Genomic DNA, 10,436 nt, shown 5'->3' on the forward strand with positions numbered 1-10,436 from the left:
TCCCTATGGCCGTGCAAGAAACCTCAAATGATTTTTTATCAGGAATCGAGAACTAGAACTTGAGTGCACGGGGAGTATGAGCAAGACGGAATAAATTTCGTTTCTTCATTTTATTTTCAAAAATATGCTTGTAATATTGTCTTACTCATCATATATGTTTGATATGATGTTCATGCATGATATTCTAATTTTTCCTTAATTAATGAGCAAATGCACGGTGATAATGAGTGCTTGGGTTGAGATTTCTATATTTTTATGCTGATTTTTTAGGTTGGTACTTGTCCAACCTCGAAAAACCGTTCACGAATTTGTACATGTTAAAGTGCATCTTTATGTCATTTTCATGCTTAGTTTATTTCTTAATAAGCCGATATTTTCATGCTTAGTTTATTTCTTAATAAGCCGATTAGGAACACTAATGAGTGCTTCGTTATTCCCCATTTTATGTATTTTTGATTTTCTTTCATACCCAATGATGAGAGAAATCAATTTTCTTGTAATAGTTGTGATTTTTTATTCACACATAGAAATATTCATAATTATATTTTCTAAAATATTTTCAAAACCAAATACCCTCTCTAATGTGGGCTTGGAGACTTAGCTTAGGCTCTTGCATGACCCCAACTTTCCCTCCGGCCTACATCAAAAATCGAAGTCAGATATTTTCAATTCATTTCTTGATTTTAACTCTCACGATAGCATATACTTATATATGTGTTATATATGTATACGTGCACATGAATATCTTTCTTTGTTTTTCTCTCTTTATAATTTAACATATTTTTACAAACTCTCATATACGTATATATGAATATATATATGTGTGTATTCAATTTTAAAATATCTCTCTCTCTTGCTAAAATGATCTTCTCTTCTCTACTTGATTTAAACCTCATTTTTATAAGCTTTCATATATATATATATATATATATATATATATATATATATCTTTTTCTTTTAAATCTTTGATTTTGTGATTTTCAAGAGCTCTTTCTCTCTCTTCTCATCTATATTTCTCTTGTGATCAAGTCTTTATCTTTTATATTCTTTTGAACATTTTTCTTTGAAGATATTTTTTATCTACCGATTTCACTAAGACCAAAACTCAAAGCAATGACTCAATATTGGAATCATGCTTGAGGATCTACAACCCCATTTCATTTTAAAAAACTTTTTTCTTTTCATCAAAAATATTTATTATAAAAATATTAGATGTATGCGATGGTAGGAATGTCTTTAGATGAATGTTGTGGTAGGAATGACTAATGTAGGATCAATGCATTCATGCATCCACATTCACTTAACATCACAAATGAGCATAATCACATTCCTAAAAGAACTTAAGTAAGATGAGATAGAGTTATAATTAGGTAGTGACCGAATTAGAACAAAATCTCAAACCTACTCAAAGTCTTAAGAGAGCACTAAAGTGACTTTAAAAATGATTTCCCAAGCTTTCTAAATGATATTTCCCAATTATAGTTTTCTCCAAAATGTTTCACATTCTCAAGTAATTCTTTCAAAATCTTTTCAAAAGTTTGAAACATCAAACTTTTAATATTTTTCTCAAACACTACACCAGATATAGAATGAAAGGGATGTTCAAGCGAAAACGAAATGCATCAAGGATAAACATAGCCCTTGGATTAATTAACCCCGGTAAAGGCATCAGGAACAGTCGATCCTCGTACCGATGGGTGAGTCCCTTTCTCTCTCATTTCAAAAAAAAAAAAACATCATTTTTCTAAAACATTCGAAAAAACCAAAACCAAAAGAAATTTTTGAGATGCAAACAAATAGATTATCCACTTCACTTCTCCAAGAAGATAGATTGGGGCCTCAACCTTCAAGCATTGGGGGTATATCTGCATCAGGTTCTAATGACAAATGAGTCGAGATTGAGCAAGTACAACTCAAGGCAAAACTCGTGGACAAAGAAAAGTTTTGTAGTGCCAATTTAAGAAGATGTGGTAGTTTCTGATGTAATTGTAGGTAAATGTTTTCTTTTTAATAAGGAGGTATATGTTTTTATTGATACTAGATCGAATTACTTTTTTGTATCACTTAGAGTTGCTATATGGTTAAATAGCAGTGTTTGGTATCTATGTTTAGTAGCAATCACACCCTTGGGGGATGTTGTAAAGGTTAAAGAAGTATATCATGCTTGCATTATATCATGAGACGTATTTCAAATACTTGTAGACTTATTACCTATGGAAATGCAAAAATTTGAAATGATTTTAGGCATGGATTGTTTAGAAGATATCATATATTGGGGGATTGTAACAGAAAAGAAGTCATATTTCATATTTCAGATGATGTCAAAGCTATATTCCAAGGGAAAAGCATAATCCTACATGTGTAAATTATTTCTTGTCATATTACTTAGTAAATGCTAATGTACATCATTCTCTAAGCATGAGACGAGAGACATCCCTATAGTATGCAAGTATCTAGATGCATTTCTAGATGAACTGCTGAACTTGTTGTTTGATCATGATATTGAGTTTACTACTGAGCTCACCCCAGGAACTTAGCTCATCGTTGTTACCTCCCTACAGGATGGTCCCTATAGAATTAAAAGAATTAATAATCCAATTATAGGAATTGGTAGATAATAAGTTCATTTGGCCCAGTCCATCTCCTTGAGGTGTGCCTCTTTCTATTTGTCAAGAAAAAGGATGGGAATCTTAGGTTATGTATTAATTATAAGTAGTTAAATAAAGTAGTTAGGGAGTCCTTTCAAAAAATTTGCATTTTTCTCCCTTTGTTGTTTGGAAGAACAGAGGGAGAGAGAGTGCGAGAAAGGAAGTGCATTGAGAAAATGAGGGACAAAGAGCTTGAGAGAAAGAGGTTAGGGGACGCATGAAGGAGAAGGGAAGATACAAGGGAGGTAGAGAGCTGACATGAGAAAGGTTGAGAAGGAAGAAGCAGGCAACAATGAGGTAAAACCACTTTGGATATCTGATTTTTCTCTATAACTTCTAATCTTTACTTTTTGGATTAGATGATTATCTTGATAACAAGTTGAGGAATATCATTTTTAACAATTCTTAGCATGAGTTTCATGTTGTAGTGATATTTTCTTGGTTTAGAGATGCTTCATGAGGTAATTTTTTGGGATTTTCTTAGATTTTGATATGAATTTAATTAGACAAGGAGAAAGTGAACTAAGTATGGAGGATTTTATCTTCAACATGTTTTAAATGGGGGACACTTTCTTAAACTCAAAGGGGGTTGTGGTGCATATGGTCAGCCTTTGGGAGTTCAATTAGCATTAGTTTAAATCTGAAAAAATAGAAATTAATAAGCAACACTTAGTCAAATCAGGTTTTGGTTTATGACTGGACCAAACGGAGGGATTGGATCTAAAATGTAAAACTTGTGACTACGCTAATATGTTGTTGATTACAATAAGTGGGCATGCAAAACCGCACCTGAGGGTGTGCTCAAAGATTATGTTAAACAAAACTCCTTCTTGTTGAGCATAATTTTGCATGCCTCAATCTAAGTACATATTTTTATTGTTTAGTTTGATGATGCATGGACAATTATATTCAAACATGTAGTAGGATTGTAAGTACAACTGATTTAATGTTTGTCTGAATTATTTAATTATGTGGTGGATGAATCATGAAAATAGATAAGTAGAACAAATTGAACATAATTGATCTCTTGCTTAACCTTGTTTTGTTCATTTATATGCTATACAAATTAGAGTTTAGATGCTTATAGCTTATTGAAGTTGCTTAAATTATCTTTTATAACTACTTCATTATCTCATGTACAATTGAGATGCTTGAAGAGAAAGTCTAATTAATGTTACAAGTTGGGTTAGAAATATGGTTAAAATTGTCAATTATGTCATAACTTAGAGATTGACTTGTCAAAAATTAGAGTTTTAGGAATTGAGATAGAAGCGTAGTGGTGAAAACAATCACTTAAGGAGGAATCGTCATCTCGTATAGCATATAAATGCTCAAGGATTAGCATTAGTCATATGTACACTTAGATTCACAACCAAAATAACGCGAGGATTAGCATTAGTCACACTGCTCAAGGATCACCCTCTATCTTGACAGCATCGTCATCTCGAGGTGATCCTCTCCTTAAGGTGAGTACTAAAAAATAAAACAACAATGAGCATCAAAGATAACTTTGAATATGGCTTATCCCTAATGCCCACACATACATCATGTATTTAGACATAAATACCATAGGTAGAACAACAAAGACACCAATGCATCAGGTATTGTATCTAAGCAATAAATAGTCATTGCAACATAGGGTGTTCAATTCAAAAGGACTGCTTTGAGCATTAAGCTATGATATAGCTCTCTAATGGAATGTATAGGACTTCACAAGACCGTCGCACAGTTTACAATCATCACACATAACACATAAGTCGCCTGGAATAGTAGAATATAGGGTAGCCCCGCTATGACTCTGATACGGGCCAGACTAGGAGCCCGCCGTCCTACCAGACTCCCACCTAGGTTGAGCTCAGCTATACCTTCAATAGTTGTGTGTCCCATATTCTACACAAGAACGGGTTAGTGAGAAGCACTTCACAATATGGTCTATTCTCTATAAGTCCGCTCTCAGAACCTAGCTCCTACTCTACACACCTAACCCCTTTCATAACGGGCTTGACTTATGTCCAGTCAATGTAGTTCATTCATGATAAATCTGGCCGTAGGCCATCGTTCGATGTCCAGCTCACGCTTATGCTCTCAATAGCAGAACATTAATCATAAACCAGCAAAACATAATAGTACGTAAAAAACAACACATATTCAAACTATGTATATATTACACAATTAGGCTCGTATGCTAAGGGTAATTAGATCAACCAGACTAAATATTTAGATCTTGACATGCCCCAAATGTCAAAAAAAATGAGATTTTGGAATATCTAAGTGAATCATAAAAAATTGGAGTACATGAACCGAATAAATAAACATTTGGATCTCATGGATGCAGTTCCTGATCCGTGTTATCATTGATCCATGTAATGATTCCTAGATCTAATATGAATGCATGAAAACTGAGTCCAGATAGAGTTGATATCTGGTTTTTAAGGCTTTGGGACATGGGCATAAAGTGAACTTGATCTGAAATCCAAAGCATTGAGATCTTAATATGAATTCAGGATCTGATTAAGGAAATTCAAATTTATACTTTATGATCCAATTTGAAGATCTAAATCTGAAAGTTTAATGCTAGGGTTTGGACCCAGGGTCAACTAAGGTTGAGATTTAGGTTTAATTTTGAAATCCAAACTTGGAAATTTTGATATCTTGATCCAAATAATGTTGAGATTTGAAATCCAAAGTTCAAATTAGGATCTAAGTCTATAAGGCCTGAAATTATAAACCAAATTCTAACATCTAAGATCCAAAGTTCTAGATAAAAATCCAAATTGAAATATAGTTTTATGTAAGATCCAAAATCATGATCCAGATTACTTGAAATATAGATCTGATGCTGCTAATGTAATATCCAAATTAAGATCCAATTTTTTAGAATTCAAATTTAATTAGATCCAAATTCAAATTCAATAAAATCCACTTCACAAGGTTGGTATCCATTATAGGCTCACATGACTCATCTGGGTTCAAAGAGGTAGCTTAGGTGAAACTTGTTGGGATTGGGGTTTCAATTGAGCTTCAACATGGGTTAATAATGGGTTTGGTGTTGAGTACTTGACTAAGGCATCAAGTGAACATAATGTAGTTGTATGTAGGTTCAACCTAGGGTTTAGATCTCAATCATGTTTAAACCTAGTATTTTGACCAATGGGTTTGAAACAAGTTCAATTGTGAAATTATGCAGTTCAAGACTACATTTTTGAAAATGTGTATTGTTATGAAAGTTAGTTTAGATCAAGTGCATGTAAGGACTATTATCGCATGTGTGTATCTAATAACCTGACTTGATTCTCATATGGACCTAATTGTAAGTGCATAATTTGAAATTAAATGCATGATTTAAAGCCAAAGCAAATTACATATGAATGTACATCAAACATTATGGAACATTTGATTGTAAGATGCAGTATTTTGAAAACTGAACTCACATAAAAGCCAAGCATGATCATGAATGCACGTGCAAGGACTATTGTTTTGAGGCACATGTTGAACTAGCTTGAACTTAGTGAATTCGAATGCAAATTTGAAATCAAACTATCATTATAATGTTAAACTCAAACTCGATATGCATAATAACAAGAATATAAACTAACATGTTACATGATAATGTGCTATAGCAGTGGTGAATGAAATGTAAGCTATCTATATCGGTGATTCTAAGCACCGGTATACCTTGGCTAGGGCAGCACATTTTCACCGCAAAAGCTATAGCAACGGAAGCAATACTTCGGCAATCTAAGAGGTGGAAAAAGTTCGCCGGTATAGAGCTATAGCAGTGGCAATACCGGTGAATTGTCACTGCTATAGGCCTATTTTTCCGGTTGTCTAGTCACCTTAGCCTAGATTTAGGACGTTACAAAACTCAAATTGTATTTAAAACATAAGAGAAACCAAAGTTAATATTAAAATGAGATTGAATCTAGGTTAACAAGCTAAAACATGAAAATGTGGGTAAGTTTGGAAAACCAAACAACTTGACTAGGTAGTGGAATTTAATGAATTCAAAAACTATGTTAACTATGTTGGATTGACACAAAATTTGGTAAAAAGACTCTCTACATATGAGACAATCAATGCCAAGTAATATATTTGAAAAACCTTTTAAAATTTAAAAGATATTGAACCAAAAAATTGTAAGATATAAATGAGAAATTGTAGAAAAGAAAGTCTGAAAAACAGGCTAAAGAGGTGTATTTGGTCTAAGAAAAACCCTATCAAAATAATCTAGATTGATCTAAAAATTAGTATGTAGGCTCTTTGCATAAACGAGAATCAATGAGATTTTACAGATTAGAAAAACATGCACTTGATAAAAAGTTATTCCTTTGGAAACTTGGTGCAGAAATATGAACATCAGGAATTAACATAAACAGAACTAACTTCATGACTGCTTAACTACATTTGGAATGATGAAAAATTTAACAAATCAACTTATTTTTTTCTAAATAGTGGTATGTAGATTGTTTGTATAAAAAGAATCAACAGGAGTTGAAAGTTTAAAAAAATATTAATGGAGAGAGAGGAATGACATCATGAAATTAGCTAAAATATGATTAAGTAGGATTCTATAACAAGTTGTAGAAAACCAGTTCAACTAAATTACTTAATTCAGTGGTCAAATCAACTTCGAATTGGTTGAAACTTGATGGATAGAAACTTTTAGCTTTTATAGAATGCAAATCAAAATGCCCAATCAAAAGTTATAAAATTTGCAAATTAGACAAATTTCAGGACCTGATTTTTGTATTTTGAAAGTTGTAGAAAATAATCTTGCGAAAAAGGCTAAATGTAGGGCCAAACAAGCTTAAAATTTAAATAAATTTGGAAAAAACAAACTATACGTATAAGAGAAACGTGTACTTTTTATGGATTGTCAATATAATTCATAGTTAGAGAGATATATCTTTTTGAAATTGGGCAAAAATCTGAAATTTTTACAATTTTCAATTTTGCATGAACTCAGAAAGTTGTGTCTCTAAGGTTAGAAAACATATAAAAATTTTAAACATCATTACCTAAAGCTTGAAAATCAATAATTTAGATATCTTTACACTCAACATAAAGAAAAATAACAGAAATCACACATGTATATGATGGAAGAAAAACAGAGATCCTACCTCAACTTCTTCTCATTCTTCTTTTTCTAGCTTAGTTTGAACATGGGCAGCAATGGAGGTACCTTCTGACATTGATACAGACTCTAAGGGGTAGAGAGAGGGTCCTTAGAGGGAACATTCCCCTTTAGGGCTTCTCTATTTTAATAGAGAATCAGAGAGGCCTAAATGTGATGGGGTTTCCAAGATTGTGACAATAAGAGTGGAAGAGTCTCAAATGCAGTGGACTCTTACAATTGTGTCATGTGCCCTTTGAGGGTAAGAGATCCAATGGGATGATGACACATGTTCTTGAGAGTGGAAGATTAACTTGAGTTGTAACACGTGTTAGCATCTAGTCATTTGGATCTAAACCTCGGATTCAAATGTCCAATTGCTATATGGATTTGGAGAGATCTAGATTGAGATCTAAATAAAAATTTGGGTCTAAGACTTGCATCAAAGTCTAGATTCAAGATATGGATTGAGAAATTTAGATCTGGAGAACTGAAATTAAGATTTGGATATGAACTAAAGCAGATTATAGATCTAACTTCTTATTTTGTGACTTGGGTCAAGGATTTGAGGTTTGGGTGCTCAAACTAGGCTCAGGTCTTGTGGTCTCAAACTCAATGTTTAGGAGGTGGACTTGGGCTTGATCTAGGTTGGGACTCAGCAGGACGTAGGTCATACTGGATTCAGGTCAAATTGGGTTCAGTTCTAGTCAAACAGGTTTAGTTAGGTTTGAACTTGGTTGACTTCAATTCCAATCTAGCTCAAACCTTGCATGAGCCTTACTGCGCTCAAGTCTAGTGCAGGAATGTCCTTGGCTTGGTTCTTGTACTCCAAACTTATGTTTATACAAAAATGCATTACATATACAAGGAAAATTTTAACCCTTGGGCACAAAATTGGACTATGCAAAGGCTGGGTATGCAACCTGACCACACTGGGACGTGGGTTAGGCTTAGTCCTAGGGGCGTGCCAAGTTTGGGTTTCATGTTTTAGGTACCCATGTTCTAATTTTCAATAAGACATATGTGTTATGTAATTTTCATAATTTCACCTATGTTCGGGAATTCATTTCTCCCAAACAGTGGATCATTTAGATGAACTGTAAAAAGAAAAAAGCTAGTTTGATCCACATGTCAATTAGTTCCCAAGAAATTTCATAGAAAACTGAATTGTTTTGGTCCCACATTTAGTCAGTTTTTAGGAACCAGTTTTCTACAATTTACGTGTAGTTCTCCAGATCTTTGGATTCCTCTTTGTTATGATCATCAGGGTCCTTCAAGATCCACTGCCACTCGTTTTCCAAAACATCATCAATTTGGGAACTCAACAATTCGAATTCTATGAGTTCTTTTTCAAAGTCGTAAAAGAAAGTAGATTCATACACATGTCTAATTTACCCCTTATCAATTTTCAGCCTAATATGAGGTGTCTAGCCTAGTGTTGAGTCAATTTAGTAACGTCAACATTTTGCTAAATTTCCTTCAGTTTTCTGCAAAATGTGATTTCTATCATAGGTTTAGCCTTTTTGATCTCTTGTTTTAAGCATCATGTCCCAGGACTTCAGTTTAATGAATCGTAGTTCATGTGCCAAGAGTCTTCCCATGTAATTTTACGTCCATCGAAACCCGTTAAAGTAGTTTTGCATTATCCCAAAGTTGGTCATTCCATCAGGTTTACTATGTTATCTATGTGATAGTTTTGTTTAGTATGTTCATGTCACGTAGCTGTATCACTTGGAGTTAGTTTTATGATACATGTAGAATATCCATACCAAATTCTAGAGAAAACCAAGTTCATTAGCTAGGGTGCGCATGTGTGTGTGTGTCTATATATATATATATATATATTATATATGAGAGAGAGAGAGAGAGGGAGAGAGAGATTGAATTGAGACTCTAGGTTTTTAAAGTCACCCAATAATCTAACCAAGGGTGTCTGATTCATCATGATGACTGATTAAGAAAAAAACAATGAGAAAAATGTGATGGACATTTTATCATTTAGTATTAGTTTCCATATTTTTTTTCATGTTTTTCTATCAACCATCCATCTGTATAAGATGGATGGCCTTAGTTAGATTTTGCTAGGTGACATTGGATAGCTAGAGTCATCATTCAATAACTTATTGTGTGCGCATGTGTGTATGTACACGCGAGCTTTCAAATAGGTTTTACCACACCTTATATGTTCAAAAGCTTTTTAAAACATAATTATGCAAATGCAGGCAAGTTAAAAATATGTATGGACGGGTATCTGTTTTTTCACCATGTATAATGAGTTTTAAAATCACAAAAAATTCACAATGTTCATTTCAAGATCCTATTCACACACTTCAAGGACATTATGTTTTATAGAGTCTCATGTTTTGGATGTAGAGATCACATCTATCATATTAAAAAGGGGGTGGGGGTGGGGAGGGGAGATTGATGTTTAAAATTAATGTTATAGTAAAATCAGTTTCACTCGATGCATTTCTCTTATTTATCTATATACACATAGGGATGTCAATAAATCCGATTTGAATCGGATATCTGCGAACCAATAAAAAAAATCGAGATATGGAAAAAAAAAATAATTTCTGATTGACAAATCAGATCTGATTCAGATTCAATAAATGACATCCAATCAGATTTGGATATACATAAATATCTGCTCGGATTCATTTTTAAACAAATAT

The sequence above is a fragment of the Nymphaea colorata genome, chromosome 5 (assembly GCF_008831285.2).
Source record: "Nymphaea colorata isolate Beijing-Zhang1983 chromosome 5, ASM883128v2, whole genome shotgun sequence".
Classification (NCBI taxonomy): domain Eukaryota; kingdom Viridiplantae; phylum Streptophyta; class Magnoliopsida; order Nymphaeales; family Nymphaeaceae; genus Nymphaea; species Nymphaea colorata.